This window comes from Tenrec ecaudatus, chromosome 15 (genome assembly GCF_050624435.1).
Source record: "Tenrec ecaudatus isolate mTenEca1 chromosome 15, mTenEca1.hap1, whole genome shotgun sequence".
Taxonomy (NCBI): Eukaryota; Metazoa; Chordata; class Mammalia; order Afrosoricida; family Tenrecidae; genus Tenrec; species Tenrec ecaudatus.
Genome location: NC_134544.1, coordinates 83,862,107 through 83,878,567, shown reverse-complemented (window position 1 = coordinate 83,878,567; position 16,461 = coordinate 83,862,107). Strand labels below are relative to the sequence as shown.

The 16,461-nt window shown below is 40.4% G+C and overlaps 1 pseudogene; it reads left to right on the top strand.

The window, feature by feature from the left end:
- Positions 1–14,641: 14,641 nt before the first annotated feature.
- Positions 14,642–15,737, top strand: LOC142428150 (transcriptional repressor protein YY1 pseudogene; annotated as a pseudogene).
- The last annotated feature ends 724 nt before the right edge of the window (positions 15,738–16,461 follow it).

Sequence of the window (16,461 nt, the reverse complement as noted above, 5' to 3'; positions counted from 1 at the left end):
TGAAACGTTTTCTGGAAAAATTCTCATTTTTACATGGGCTTTGTTTTTTTATGTACCAACTATGTGTTAGAATTCACTTTGAGTGGATTATGACCCAGTTCAACACTTTAGGTCCATGTAAAAATTTACCTGATGTTTTCTGAGACGGTAACTTTTTATTTATTTTTTTAGCTATTGGTGTCTAAAATTTTTTTTTACAATTCTGTATAAATGCTTTATAATCAAATCTAAAGCGAACAGGAAGATATTTCATTTACTGGAAAAGAATAAAATTACCCTGATTCACTGAATAAAATTACTGTGTAGTTTCTAGACTGGTTGTTATATAGTTCATTGATTTTCTTAAATTTACATGTTACTAATATATGCACAAGGCTTTCAAAAAGAAACATCATGGAGTCAGCATGCCCATTCCTCCCTCCCCGCATGCTGCCTAGAAGCAGTCACTTTTATCCAGCTGTTTGAGGTTTTTCTGATTTCATCTCCAAAATTACAGACATTCTCCTGCCTCTATTTCTTGATTAGTCAAAGTCAAATTGTTTACTAATGCTTAGTATGAAAAATTAGGTTTGAGTTCATTTTTCAGCTAATCTTCCCTACTCATTCAAAAAGCAATGCTGTTGAGCACTTGAAATGGGCTAATATGCTGAGAAAGTAAATTTAAGTTAATTTAAATTATATTAATCAGTTTTAATGTTGGCATATTTATTGAACTACACAGTGTCATCCTTTTTCTTTTGAAATTGCCATTTAACATTGTTAGGGTACAGAGAAAACTTAAGGCCTGCTCCCATATCATCTCAATGAAAATAGTGTTAACTCTCAGTGCCTTTAGTCTATTCCGACTAATAAAGACTGCCCCCGTGGGTTTCCAAGACTATACAACTCTTCATTAGAAAGCTCTACCTTTCTTTTTTTCTTAATTTAAATCATTTTATTGGGTGCTCATACAACTCTTAACACAATCCATATATATGTACATTGTGTCAAGCACATTTGTATATTTGTTGTCATCATCATTCTCAAAACATTTGCTTTCCACTTGAGCCCTTGGTATCAGCTCATTTTTCCCCTCCTTCCGTGTTCTCTCCTCCCTCATGAACTCTTGATAGTTTATAAATTATTATTTTATCATTTCTTACACTGCCCGTCTTCCTTCACCCACTAGTAGTTGATGATTTCTAACTGCTGACCTTGTAGCCACTATGCCACCAGGGCTCCTTTGTGTTTACTAGTATTCTCTATTTTATCTGTAGGTTCTACTATCCATTGCAACGGCTACCCAGAATTCAAAGACAAAAATCCCAATGAAGGGGTTTACTGAGGAAGTTAAGAGGTTGTAATGCAAATGAGAACATACTGAAGTACTTTCAGGGCTGCTAATAGATGCCAAAAGGACATACCACTCTGCTGTAAGCCTCAATTCAAACGCGTTAAGCTCAAGATCAGTGGATCAGCACACCCAGATACCTGAATTACGTGCCCCCAAGTACCCCATTGCAGTGTGAGTCCAAGGCACTTGGTTTTAATTGCTCTGGGGGCTACTAAATCATTGTTTCATGCTCTGTCTCTTGGCTCTGCTGCTGCTCTGATGCAGTAGCTGTCTTATGAATCTGGGCAGTTCACTGTCAGAGATCTTGGGCCCAGAGAATGTTCTCCACTCTTGGTTTTTGCTGGAATTGAGATGTCCCTCCTTCTCGGATAGCTCATTTTAGGTGCAGCGGAATGGCATTCCAGGAAGTCATGTGGACAATCACTCACTTGTGAATCCTATCACTTCCTTGGATCCACGTGATTCTGTAACCATCACCCTGAGATCTTCCTGTATCTCACTTCACCTTTCTACATCGGTCTTTGACAGTATGAGTCTGAAGAGGGCTCTGATTAGCATTGAACCAGGGCAGCTCTAGCCTGTCCTACAGGGTCACTATGGGCTGGCATCGACTTGATGGCAGTGAGTGAGAGTTCCTGTTAGATGTCATGGAGTTGGTTCCGATCAGGTCAGCGAGGTCGTGCTTTTTATCTTTCAGGATTCCTATCACTATCGTCCACAGGATCCTTCTGCACCATGGAAAAGCATGCTTAAGAACCGGGGTACGCACTCCGGGCTCTGCACGGCAGAATGACACACCAAAGCTCCAGGACCGTCGTGTGGCTCGCGGCGGCGGCTCGGGCTCCTTCCCTCCCCCACCTTGGAGAGTGGCTGCGGTGACTCGGAACCACAAAGCCGGGCGCGTCCGGGAGACGCCGCAGCTCCCAGCGCAGGCTGCACCTGGGGCTCTGAGTTGAGCCCCTCAGAAAATTCACCGCGGCGGCCGCCCGCTCCGCCTCCCCCCTCCCTTCCCTTCCCCTCTTCCGAGGGTAACTTTTTAATAGAGTATAAGGCCTTAGGTTTCTCCCTTGGAACACGTGGTTTAGGACTCCCGACCTTGTGACTAGCAGGCAATATTCAAAAAGCAATTGGCAATTAAAATAATCTTTGAAGTTTTCCATAGCAGTAACATGCACAGTTTATAAGTAGAAGATCAAGTTAAAAACTATGGGGCACAGCGCAGATGTAACACTAAAGATGAAAAGGGGACATTTTTCTTTTTCCTTTACCACTACACCAGGTGAATAGGTGCTGGCTACTAAGTCATAGTGCTGTTGAAATGAACAAAGTTGATTGCCAACTTATGATGAGGTAATCTAGGTTCAAAAAGTTTAGCATTCTCCAAAAACATTTTATGTAGCACTCCACTCTAATTCTTTGTCAGTATAATTTCAAATGGACAAAAGAGCAGTGGTTGAATATGTGTAGAGCGTGTGTTGATTATCTACAGATAGTTATTTTTACATCATATATAACAACTGATCTTTACTTATTTATAATATATTATACATAACAACATAGCTCTACATGTACATGTAAAGATATGGTATTATAGATGGTAAGACAATATTGGCTCAGAGTGGCTTATCTGTAAGTATTTAAAAAGGAGCTCACCAAAGCATTTATTCCTTAGAGTCACTGGCAGGTTCTGAATTGCTACATTTGTTATTAGCTGAGTGCTTAATCATCAATCATCTACACTTACACTACATGTATTAAAATTACAAAATACTAGCTTCGGTCTCTTTCTGAACATATAACATCCTTCCAACTCAATTCTGGAGCATTGCTCTCTCAAGTAAATTAGACTCACTTCAAAAGTGGGTTCATGTATTCTTGCTTTTATACTTCCATGAAAGTTACAGATTCTTTGTAATATGGAGGCACTTGTATAATTTTTCAAGAATCTTATTACATGTTCATTGTGTAGTTTTTCTTAATCATTAACATTTGAGAAGCAGAACCAATTATGTATATTGAAGTTCACAGTATGAAACAAAAATGAACAGCATTATACACAGACAAGAAGTAGCTATGAGAGAAGAAATACTTTGTCATGTAAATATTTATTGATGTTTTGGCCATGTTCAAAGAGAAATTGGCAATTGAAGATTAAGAACAGTAGCATATATATATATAGTTTATAATTAGATAAAATTTAAAAGCTATGGTGCAAAAGGCAGGTGTTACAGTAAAGATGAATGAGGTTTCCTTTTCCTTCATGAACACAGGTGCTGTAGTAATGTCAAAAAGTATTCAAAACACAAGGGCAGGCATTTGTGCAGAATGTTCTTGGGCAATTGAGACTTTTTCTTACAGATTTTTCAAGTAAACTTTCTTCCATGAAAATTTGGCCAACGCTTTCGTGACAGTGATCCTGAATGAATTTTCTGCCCTCTCCCCTGGCATTTCTCTTATTGCTCTAAGCGAACAAAATAGGTCTTACCAACATACTGCTCCTGACAGGAAAAAGAAGTCCTATTAACATTTCACTGAAGTGGTTTCAATACTTTGATTTTTCAAGATTTCAAAAAATATGCAGGTGTGAATAATTTGAAAAATCAATGACCTTTTCCCTTTCAAATGTTTAATAAACACACTAATACTTTGTTGTGCTGATAACTGGAACACCAAAAATTTTGTATTGACACCCTGGTCTGGGGGTGAAAAATGAGGCTTTGTATGTTTTTAGCAACATGGTGCTCTTCTTATGTCACTGTATCAGATAATACTCCATTATGATTCATCTGTATGTCAGTGGCTTATATTCCAGGAGTGGAACACTTCTTCCTACTACTGATCTGCTCAGTTTGGAAGTTCTGCAGATACCAGTTTACCATGGGTAGTACTGCTAGTAATTGAAATACTTGTGTAGCTTCCATAATAAAATCATGGAAGTTTAATATTGTGCAAAACTGACAAAGTAGTGGCAGACTGTAGAGATGTGTGATCATGGGAAACTTTGGATATAATCAGAACTGAGATAAAATTTACTGTCATATTTAACCAGGCATCCCTTATCCCAGTGACTGAGGCAATAATCACTTATATTTGGTAAATAATGCATTAATTTGAAATAAGCTATTCATACCTACTATTGCTAAGTTCTTGAAGGTCTCCACCATCACTTCTCTGTAGAGTTGCTTCTGAGAAACATCCAGCAATGCCCATTCTTCTGCGGTAAAATCCATGGCCACATCCTCAACAGTCACAGAGTCCTAACATAGCCCACACAATCAGCTTCATCAGTGGACTAAGCATTCAAATATTTATGAAAAGAAAGATGCGGCTTAAAGTTCTGATCAACTTTCATTTCATAAGGATTTAGCAAATGGTTGTGTGTTCCATAAAGTATACCTTTGGGTTTAGTCATTATTCTCATTCTTGAATGATCTACATTCACCTCTCCAAAGATTTCAAATTATCTCATAGACTCATCATTATGAACACCATTCATAATTTTTGTGCAAAATTTCCATTACATTTAAGCCCCTTTTCTACTAACTTTGTGACACTTCCACCAGTTAATTACATAGCAAACATCACTTCCAATGTGGACTGTCCAATGCCAGTCTATGTCCTTTTGTAATAGTTTATGATACAAACTCTACTATAAACACCATCATCTACATTATAATTTTTCTGTGTGTGGGTGTGGAGCAACACCTTCCATAGCAAATATATATATTTATGAACAAGTGAATTTTGTATTAACAATTAAATACTGAAACTGGAAACTTGTTTATTTTTTTAGGCATCTTAACCATTTGAGGAGCTGTCATATCCTCAAGAAATGGAGGAGCTGACGCTTCCCTTTCTCTTGTGTCATCTCTTCCGAGATAAAAAAGAAAAGGTATAACGATGGTTATGCCAAGAAAGCCTTTGTCCCCATGCACAGTATTGGCTGCATGAACTGTGCCTGCTGTGAGCCCAGAGACAAGGCCATTAAGAAGTTTGTAATAGGAAACAGTGGAGACCACAGCCTTCAGAGACATTTCCATAGCAAGTGCCTTAGCACATGTGCTTCCTAACTATGTGATGTCACATTATTGTGTGAGTTGTGCTATTCACAGCAAGGTTGTCAGGATCCAGTTACGTGAAGCCCAGAAGGTCCAAACCTTCCCATCCTGTTTTAGACCTACAGGTACTGTCCCACAACCATCTCTAAAGCCTAAGCAAAGATTAGAAGCTGAAAGAAAACAAACCAGAAAAAAATGGAAATTGTTCTTTAAAATCAAAAGAAAGGAACAAGTTGCATAAAAAATTCAAATGTACTGTGCAGTATTATTGATAAATGTTTCAATAATTGACTGAAAATTAATATGGTTAAACAAGCACATTTAAATTTGGAAATTGTGCTCCCAAATTGGAAAACAAGTACTTGTCCGCAGACTGGTGGATATGCATATTAATGTGAATTATACAAAAGAGACATTGAAATTGACCTTCAAATTTTCAACTATTATTATGACCCAAATATAAAATGATATTGAAAATAACTCTAAAACACCTTTAATTCTAGATCAATGGTACTGCCAGGAAAGAACCCAAAATGGATTGAGAAGAACTTCTGGAATGTGAACTTCTGATATTTGTGGTGTTATCAGATGGTAAGATCATAAGATAAGACCATAAATATGCTGGTCTGTCTTGGTACTTATAAGAATCCTTAATGTGAAAAATAGTGGAAGCTATTCAAACAGAACAATAGGGTGTTGTTGGGTAATTTAAAAATTAGTAAATATACTGTACACATTGACTTTTTTAAATCTGAAAAACCACATAATAATGCAGTTTCAAGGTGGAAGAAAATCAAATTAATAACTTGTGACAAACAGATATTTCTAGATGAAAGTGAATAGAATGTAAAGAAATTACTAATGAAGATCCAAGACTATAGATGAGTACTGATTCAAAAATGGAACAAAGAAAATAAAATCCTCACAACTGATCCAATAAGCAGCATCCTAATAGTTTGAGCATAATTTTAAATCAAGATTTGTATTTTATGTAAAAGGGACTCAGGGAAAAAGCTACTGTATACAAACATTCCTGGGGTGAGGTCCAGGTAGTATGGCAGGGGAAAGACCATACCTAGGGATACATATGGAAGCCAACTAAATAGGGAGCAAAAAGAAAAAAGAGACATGGGTAGCAGGAGAACAGGGCACTAACCCACCCAAGGGGAGAGTATTGTTTATATTTACACAGGGAAAGAGGGACCAGACTTCAACTCGGTTCTCCATTATGTGACCACAACATAATGGCATGAAACTGGGAACCAAGAGAGGTTAGAGGGGCCGGCTCCAATCCCAACTACATGGACAGTCTCCCCTCCCTGAGAAGAATTTACTTTAGAGGACCGCACTGAAGCTACAGTTCAGGGAGAGGGGCATGTCTGATCGGAGCACAAAAAGAGCAAATGAAGGGTGAGGAAGAGAGAGTGGAGCCCATGCTGGCCCACCAAGCCCTGAGGATGATATTCCAGCTCAGAGCAGCCAATGCGCAGAGAGGACCATAGGGCCGGCCCCACTAAAAGGCATGACATCCCTTACTGATCCACAGCACTATGGGGGACAACACTGGAGACAGTGTGAGAATTGTGCCCAATCTGACCCCAACACACCGAGGCAAAACACTGAAGGCATGCAACAGAACAGCAAAGGGAGCAGAGCAATGCAGTCCCAAAGGAATATCAAAAATAGACTTTGGGGCCAGGGAGTGGCACCCCATTAGACTCCACCAGAAAATATTCCTAAAGGTCAACAAACAGACTTTGAACTATTTACAGCAGTAGTTCTCAATCTTTCTAATGCCACACCCCGCTAATACAGTTTCTCATGTTGTGGTGACCCCCCAACCATAAAATTATTTTTGTTGCTACTTCATAACTGTAACTTTGCTATTGTTATGAATTGAGCAACCCCTGGGAAAGGGGACCTGACCTCCCAAAGGGGTCACAACACACAAGTTCAGAACTGATTTATAGGTTTTTCTTTTTGTTGTTTTGTTTCTTTTGTTGCTTTGTTTTGCTCTGTTTTTTTTTTTTGGGGGGGGGGTGCATATTATCTTCTCTGCAGGTCTATCTAGATAAGATAGGCAGGACAAACAATCTGGAGGTAAAAACTACGGGACTGAGAATTCCAGGGGTAAATGGAAGAGGGGAAGGTGGGGGAAAGGAAGTGGGTGTTAAGAAAGCCAGGGGCAATGGAACAACAAGTGATCCAAAATCAATGGTGAGTAGTGGGTGGGAGGCCAGGTAGGGTTTGATCAAGGGCAATATAACTAAGAGGAATTACTGAAACCCAAATGAAGGCTGAGAATGAGAGTAGGACAAGAGGAAAGGAAAAGGAAATAGATGAAAGAACTAGGAGGCAAAGGGTATTTGTAGAGGTCTAAATACAGGCATGTACATATGTAAATACATTTATATATGATGATGTACACATATAGGTTTAGTATTAAGGTAGCAGATGGACATTGGGCCTCTACTCAAATACTCCCTCAATGCCAGAACACTTTGTACTATTAAACTGGCATTCCATGATGCTCACCTTCCTGATAGAATCAGTGAAGAAAAAGCGGGTGCATAGCAAATGTGGTAATGAAAGTTGAAGATGCCCGGCTATCAAAAGATACAGCATCTGGGGTCTTAAAGACTTGAAGATAAACAAGCTGCCATCTATCTCAGAAGCAATAAAGACCAAATGGAGGAAGCACATCAGCCTTTGTGATCATGAGGTGTCAATGGGATCAGGTATCAGGCATCAAAGAACAAAAAATCTTATTGTGAATGAGGGGGAGCTTGGAGTTGAGACCTAAGACCCGTCTATAGGTAACTGGACATCCCCTTACAGAAGGGTTGTGGGGATGTAACCAGCCAGTCAGTGTGCAGTATACCAATGAAGAAACATACAACTTTCCTCTAGCTCTTTATTCTTCCTCTCCCCTACTACCATGATGATCCCAGTTCTGCCTTAAAAATCCGGCTAGACCAGAGGATGTACACTGGTACAGATAAGAACTGGAAACGGAATCCAGGAGAGATAAACCCCTCAGGATGAATAATGAGAGTAGCAATATCAGGAGGGTAAGGTGGGGAAGAAAGGGGGAACCAATCACAAGGATCTACATATAACTCCCTCCCTGGTGCATGGGACAGTATAAGACATGAAAAATAATAATTTATAAATTATCAAGGGCTCATGGGGATGGGGGGAGGGACAAAAAATGAGCTGATACCAAGGGCTCAAGTGGAAAGAAAATGTTTTGTGAATGATGATGGTGAAAATGTAAAATGTGCTTGACACAATGGAGGTATCTATGGATTGTGATGAGTTGTATGAGGCCCCAATAAAATGATTAAAAAAAAAGATTTTTATTTTATTTGGATCCATAATCCTTGGCAACACTGTCAAGAAACCAAAACACATAATTTATTGGAGAAATTACTGGAAAGGACCCACTTAAAGTGTTGAAATCAACAGTGCCACTTTGGGTCTGAGGGGTGCTTGGCTCAAGCCAGACCATGGTATATTCATTACAACATATCCATTTTTTAAAAAAATGGACAATGAGTAAAACTATACATTAATTTCTTTTAGTTTTTTGTTATTTGTGCAGAATATTGAATACACCACAGACAGGAAGAAGTATAAACAAATCTATCTTGGAAGGAGCACTAATGAAACATTTGGCTGCTAACTTCTCAGTCAGTAGTTCGAAACTTCCAGGCACATCACTGCAGAAAAATAAGGCTTTCAATTCCAACACATAGTTCCAGTGTAAGAAACTACAGGGACAGCTCTACCCTCCCCTTTTTGGTTGTTAGGAGTTGTTGTCCTCTCTATCACAGTGAGTTTCTATTTTTTGTTTTTTGTCTCTGAAGAAGTACAGGAAAAATGTTATTAAAAAGCAAAGATGTTAGGCATCATTCCCTTACATAGGACATATCACAGGAATGGAATAGTCCAGAGAAAAGGACATGATTGCTTTTTGACAAAAAATAAAACCACCTTCAATGGCCATATTTTAACAATAGGGTGTATTTTAACAACACGGGGGCTAATTATGTCAGGCATTGTGGAGATAGTGAAAGACTAGGCAGGATTTCCTTCTGCTGTGCAAAGGATCATTGTGAGTGAGGAGTGGTTCTACCAGCCCAAGTATCACCATCAATAAAAAATATTTCCCACATATTGACCAACTGGATACATTGTCATCAGATTCATTCTTTTAATGAAGCCATGAAAGGATTAAATTTCTAATCCGTGAAAGAGCTCAATCTTCCATTTTTAGAAATCTATACAAAATGTTTCACTGCACGAAGGGAATAAAGAAAACTGTAGGGTTGGAGAAATGGTGACACTGGACAACCTGATAATCCATGTCCTCTGGTAGAACTTTCTATCCAGACTCTACTCAGAAAGTTCTGTTGCCCGTCCCAATGAACCAAGTCTCAAACTGGGATGTGGACACCTTACATAACCAACTCTAAGTCACATAAGGAAGATCATCAGTAATCCAGTGCATCATACCATATATACATTTCATAGCAATAGCTATCGTGAAGCTTTATAAAGCCCAGTCTTCGTTCCCCTCCCCTGTCATGCTCTTACATTAGTGTCAACCCTCAGGTAATGGACATAGTATTCTCAAGAAGTCTTATCTAACCTTTATGTGTATAATAAAATATACCAGGGCTCTTTAATACTCACCATTTTGTAGCTCAAGCGTCCTGTAGTCAAATTATTGTATTCTCTAAATACAAGAAGCAGGAGTCTAGGGAGTTTGGAGTTGGCTGAATGAATTTAGTTCACAGACCAGCCAAATGCTGAAATCTTTTCTTCTAGTGCGTAAATGTGAAAGATCGTATTCCCAGATTTTTAGCTCCCTCAACTGGACAGTCTCTTTCTCTGGCAAGTCTGTGATCTGAAACATAGTAGTAGATAATGTTGAGTAAGGCATGTCAGTTTCTTGTCCTGCACTTCTTACCCTAAGTGGTGCCTCTTGGCCTCCAACCATGTTCCAATCTGAGTGTATTTGCATTAAATACAGGACCCACTCTAAATTTAGGGCGCATACTTCTTCAGCTCCCCTTAGTTGATATTCATGTGAGACCAGGTATTTATTCATCTTAGAGAATGAATGAATTCCAGGTCTTCCCAAAATGAAAACTCAATCTGAAGTACTGTATAGACTTGGGAGTTAAATGTTTAGGTTGATGGTTGATCTTTATTGTTAAAGGTTGACCTAGAGCATTAAATCACACAGATACATTTCATATCACCTTAGGTGATTTTTCAGGCACAACATATGATTTCAGTCCAAGTCAATGAACTCATTGTGTCAATTGTTTTTGTGCCATAAAAACACTAGTATTGTACTTAAAAATAATTTAGAAAAATATGACATGTGATTGATGATTTTGTTGCTGTTATTTCCTGCGCACAATTTCCAGTAACAGTTTTTAAAACCATTTTATTGGGGGAGGGTCATACCACTCTTATCACAATCTATACATCCATCCATTATGTCAGGCACATTTGTATATTTGTTGCCATCATCATTCTCAAAACATTTGCTTTCTACTTAAGCCCTTGGCATCAGCTCTTCATTTTTCTCCTCCCTCCCTGCTCTCCCTTCCCTCATGAACCCTTGATAATTTATAAATTATTATTTTGTCACATCTTACACTGTCATCTTCTTTCACTCACTTTTCTATTGTCCATCCCTCAGGGAAGAGTTTATATGTAGATCCTTGTAAGTGGTTCCCCATTTAGAATGATTTCTTTCCATTTACGTTTTACTTTATTTTTTTGACGCATTATCTGAAAGTAACACAAACAACCTAACCTGGGAAGATTTATAAAGAAAATTCCCCCAATATTTTAATGATCATTTAACTAAAAAAAGTAATTATTTATATGTATTTTGAGTAGTTGTCACACACTTGTTCATGTTTCTTTCTTTCCCACTACATCATCCAGCTAATTGCTATACTTTTATTTCTTGATATCAATGTAAATGATTCTCTCATCGTGACATTCCAACACATTGAGTTTTTCATCAAAGTTTGTCCTGCTCCAAGCCCCTTGCATCCCATGGATACTGTACAATATCTACACTGTGTGAACAAATGCGCACGGTAGGGGGAGCCCATTTAGAAACCCATAGTAATAGAGTGTGATACCACAATAGAGTGTGGTAACCAGTGCAAGTTGTTTTAGAGGTGGACAACAAGAGATAAAAGGAAATAAGCAGGGAATACTAGAGGGGACTTGGTTAAGGCAGAGACAACCTTAACAAGAAAATAAGCCAAGAGGGAGGTGTATTTTCTATTCTCTAAGGCTCTTGTGTTTAAGGATGTCCAATGTTAAAGCTTTTGTGAAAGACGGCACACTACAGACAAGGTGTAGGTGTAGGTAGATTGATGATGCTAAGAGTCAAGGTGAATGAGGCAAGACTCTTAAAAGTACCTGAGATGAGGGAAGGTAATGGATGGTGTAATCACTCTGTTCCTGGCTGGGGAGGGGAATTGAAAAGCCCTAGACTGTAGGCACAAGGTGGTTAGCAGCACGGTGGAACTGCAGTCTGAGGTCTTGTGACTAGCTCTTAGAAGGTTTCTGCAAGCCTGGAGTTATGACCACTTTTAGACAGCAGTTGAAGCAACATCAATATAGTTGAGAGGAATTACTATGAGGTAGAAGAAGGGCAAGCATGATGGTGGGGTAGGGAGGAAGGTAAAAGGAAACAGAGGAAAGATCTAGGAAGCAAAGCTATGGATAGTGGTATAAGCATAGGTCTGTACATATGTAAATACATTAATTCTTAAGAATAGAGGTCTTGACCTACATACATATATTTATAAGGACATACAATGAGATAGTAGATGGACTTTGGGACTCTGCTCAAGCCCTCACTGAATGCAAGACCACTTTGTTCTAACAACCTGACATTCTGTGATGCTCACCATACCAGCATAATCACTGAAGACAAAATGGGTGCATAAGCAAGTGTTGTGAAGAAGGAGGGTAGTGCCTGGCTATCAAAAGAGATACCACCTGGGGTCTTAAGGGCTTGAAGTTTAAAAGTGGTCATCTAGTAGAGAACCAATGGGCCCACATGGAAGAAGCACATCATCCTGTGTGATCATGAGATAGGGTAATAGACTTCAGAAGACCACAAACAAGCAAAATAAAAACCACCATATTGTTGAGAATTAGAGGGGTTGTAGTAGAGACCCCAAATCCATCTGTAAACAATGGGACATTTCCTTACAGAAGGGTCACACTGAAGGGATGAAATAACCAGGGCACAGGATAGCACTGAAAAAACCCAAATATTATTCTGGTTCCTTGAGGCTTCCTCACACCCCACTATCATGACTCCAGTTCTGCCTTTCCCTGTAGGGTAGACTGGAGCCTGTGCGCCGGTACAGAAAAGAGATAAGAGTTCGTGACATATGGAATCCAGGAACAGGAATGGGGAGTATTGATACCAGTAGGGGAGAGAAAGGCAGGGATGGGAGGGGAATGAGGGGGAGCCAATCACAATGATGGACACATACCCACACACACATACCCCGGGGACAAAAACAGAAACCATGGGGGAAGCGAGAGAGCAGTCTGTGCAAGATATGAAAATAACAATAATTTAATATTTTTCAAGGGGTCACAGGAGTTGGGGGAGAGGAAGAGAGGGAAAAGGGGGAGCTGATAGCAAGGTATCAATGGAAAGTAAACGTTTAAAAACGAGTGATGGCAACATATGTACAAATATTCTTGATACAATTGAAGTATGGATTGTTACAATAGCCCCCAATAAAATTATCTTTTAAAAAAGTACATGAGATGGATTAATGAAAGAGATGACTTATCATCCATTTGGTCATCTTGGACTAGAGCATGGGTTTCAAGCTAAGTAATGTTGACAGATGGCAAACAACACAAACTGGGAGAGGGCTGATTGCCTTGGGTTCTAGGACATCGCATGCATAGTTTTGTTTTTTTAGGGAGAAGGGATAAGCTAGTGTCTGGGCTGGAGCTTGTGAATCATGCTTAACCAGGAATGTGGAGCGAAGAAAACAAAATGAGTGTGGTGGGGAGAGGCTATGCTTCGATAAAGGAGGGCAGCATTAGTCAGAATGGTTAGTTGGATATTGTTGACACCACCCTTTTGCAATCCTCCAAGTGTTCCTGAAGGCAGAGGGGTGTGAGGTTGTAGTTATAAGATAAAGGGTGAGGGTTAGGGCCCCTCTGAAACTGATCTGCAAGTCATGCTAATAGATAGATGCACAATTTGTTTTAGACCGTCTTGTGCCCAGTCACTATGCATTTCTGGAATCTCAGCATCAACATTCCTCTAGGTCTTAAGGACAGCCTTCCATCTCAGGGCTCTGAGACAAGGTGGTTTCAGTGAAAGGTGGGATTCCAGGTCCCTCCTTGATTAATATTCTTAATCTAAGCTTGATTAAGTATTAACTTCTAGAAAGACTGCTAGCTTATGGAAAATTACAAAACAACTAAAAGGTGATAATAAGGTCAATAGATCAATAGATGCATTATACTGGATAAATCTTCCTAACAAGGCCTCTTTAGAGTGTTGAAAAGCAATGATGTTACTTTGAGGACTAGGTTTATCTGACCCAAACCATGGCATTGCCAATTACCGCATATGCATATAGAAGTTGGACATTGAATAAGGGAGAAATAAGAATCAATATGGTTAAATTGTAATGCATGGGCCTTCAGATAGACAAACAAATCTGTCTTGGCAGAAGTAAGGTCAGGGTCCTAGTTAGAGGTTAGGAGGTGAGAGTTCACATTAAATAATTTGGACATGTTGTCAAAAGTGACCAGTCCTTGGAGAAGGATATTTTGTTTGGTAAAGGGGCAGTGAAAAATAGGAATCCCTCAACTAAATGGATTGATACAGTGACTGAAGCAATAGGTTCATCCTAATTTGTTAGGATGCTGCAGGGGTTAGCAGTGTTTCATTCCCTTGTGCACAGGGACTCAATCAGAACTATCAACAACAAGAGCCTCAGAAATTACTAATCAACACCCAAGGCATGCACAAAATGCTAAATAGTTATGTTTACAAAAGTTATTTCCATGGTATCACATGCCCAAAAACTCAGGAGACATTCACTAGAATTTAAGCCCTAGTTAAAAAGAAGGAATGGGCCCTGCCCACTCACTGCCTTCTTCCCTCTGCCTTCCTTCCCCGCTGTGTGACGCCTCCTCGTACAGGCCGGAGCCCAGAGCCATGGCCTCGGGCGACACCCTCTACAACGCCATGGACGGCTCAGAGATGCTGGCCGAGATCATGGAGCTGCATGAGATCGAGGTGGAGACCATCCCGGTGGAGACCATCGAGACCATGGTGGTGGGCGAGGAGGACAAGGACGGGGGCGACCACAGTGGCGGGGGTGGCCATGGGCACGCCAGCTACTACCACCACCACCACCGCCGCCGCCCATGATCGTACTATGGCCGCAGGTCGCTAAGGTCACAGGTCACCGACGACCTGAGCCAGGTGCACCACCACCAGGAGGCGATCCTGGTGCAGACGTGTGAGTTGGTGGTGGGCGCAGAGGAAGGCTTCGAGGGCCAGATCCCAATCCCAGTTCCAGCGCCGGCCAGCGTTGGCAACGAGGACGATGAGGACTACATCGAGCAGACCTGGTCACCGTGGAGGCGGCGGCAGCAACAGCTCTCGTCGGGCGGCGGGGGTGATGCGGGCAACAAGAAGTGGGAGAAGCAGGTGCAGATCATTCAAGATGCTGGAGGACCCGTTCTCCGTCACTCTATGGTAGTCAGATGAAAAAAGGTCTTGACCATGAGACTGGTTGGGGAGCAGATCATTGGGGAGAACTCCCCTCCTGACTACTCGGAGTACATGACGGGAAAGATGCTCCCGCCTGGAGGGATCCCTGGCATCTACCTCTTGGACCCCGAACAGCTGGCAGAATTTGCCAGAATGAAGCCAAGAAAAATTCAAGAAGCTGATGCTCCGAGAACAATAGCTTGCCCTCACAAAGGCTGCCCGAAGGTGCTCAGGGACAACTCAGCCAGGAGGAAGCACCTGCACACCCACGGCCCCGCGTCCACGTCTGTGCCGAGTATGGCAAGGCTTTTGTCAAGAGCTCAAAGCCAGACAACACCAATTGCTTCGTACTAGAGACAAACCTTTTCAGTGCACGTTGGAAGGCTGTGGGAAGCGTTTTTCCCTGGATTTCAGTTTGTGCACAGACGTGCAGATCCACACGGGAGACAGGTCCTAGGTGAACAAGAAGTTTGCTGAGTCGACTAACCTGAAATATCACATCTTAATACACGCCAAGGCCAAAAACAACCAGTGAGACACCATGAGAAGGAAGCTCCTTCTCAGCCCCAGAAGCCTCTTCCAGAAGTGACTGGAAGACAACGTGCCTCTCCTTTGTATATTGTTTCTAGGAAAGAATTTTAAAAAGGAATCCTACACACCTAAGGGACATGTTTTGATAAAGTAGTAAAAATTAAAAAAAAATAAACCAAGGCTTATTAAGATGACATTGCTAAGATACTCTATCTTGCTATCTAATCATGTTTCAAAAACAAGGTGTTTTTGTAAAGTGTGGTCCCAGCAGGAGAACAATTCATGAACTTCACATCAAAAGACAATTCTTTACATGACAGTGCTAAAAATGGGACTTCTTTTCACATTTTTAAAATATAGATCTCACCTGTTTTTCCCAAACTGGGGGTTAGTGACTATTTGTCTGTCAAGGGGAGTGTAAATCATGTAGTCTTCCAAAATGAGGAGTCAGCTGAAAGATCAGAGGGTTCAGCCAGTGCCTGGGATCAATGATAGTTCAATGAGTTTTAGGTTGCTTGCAAGGGATATAATCAATTGAGTTGAAATAAAATTCCAGGAGAAACTTCTAGCATAATCAGACCATAGATTAAAGATTAATACAGAGTACTGTGATGGTATGAATAAATACTGCTTTACTATTTGGTAGTTTACGTTCAAGTAATTGAGTGTAAATATAACAATGGTTGTGAGACAACACTTACCACTACTTCAATACTTTCTTTTTTTAA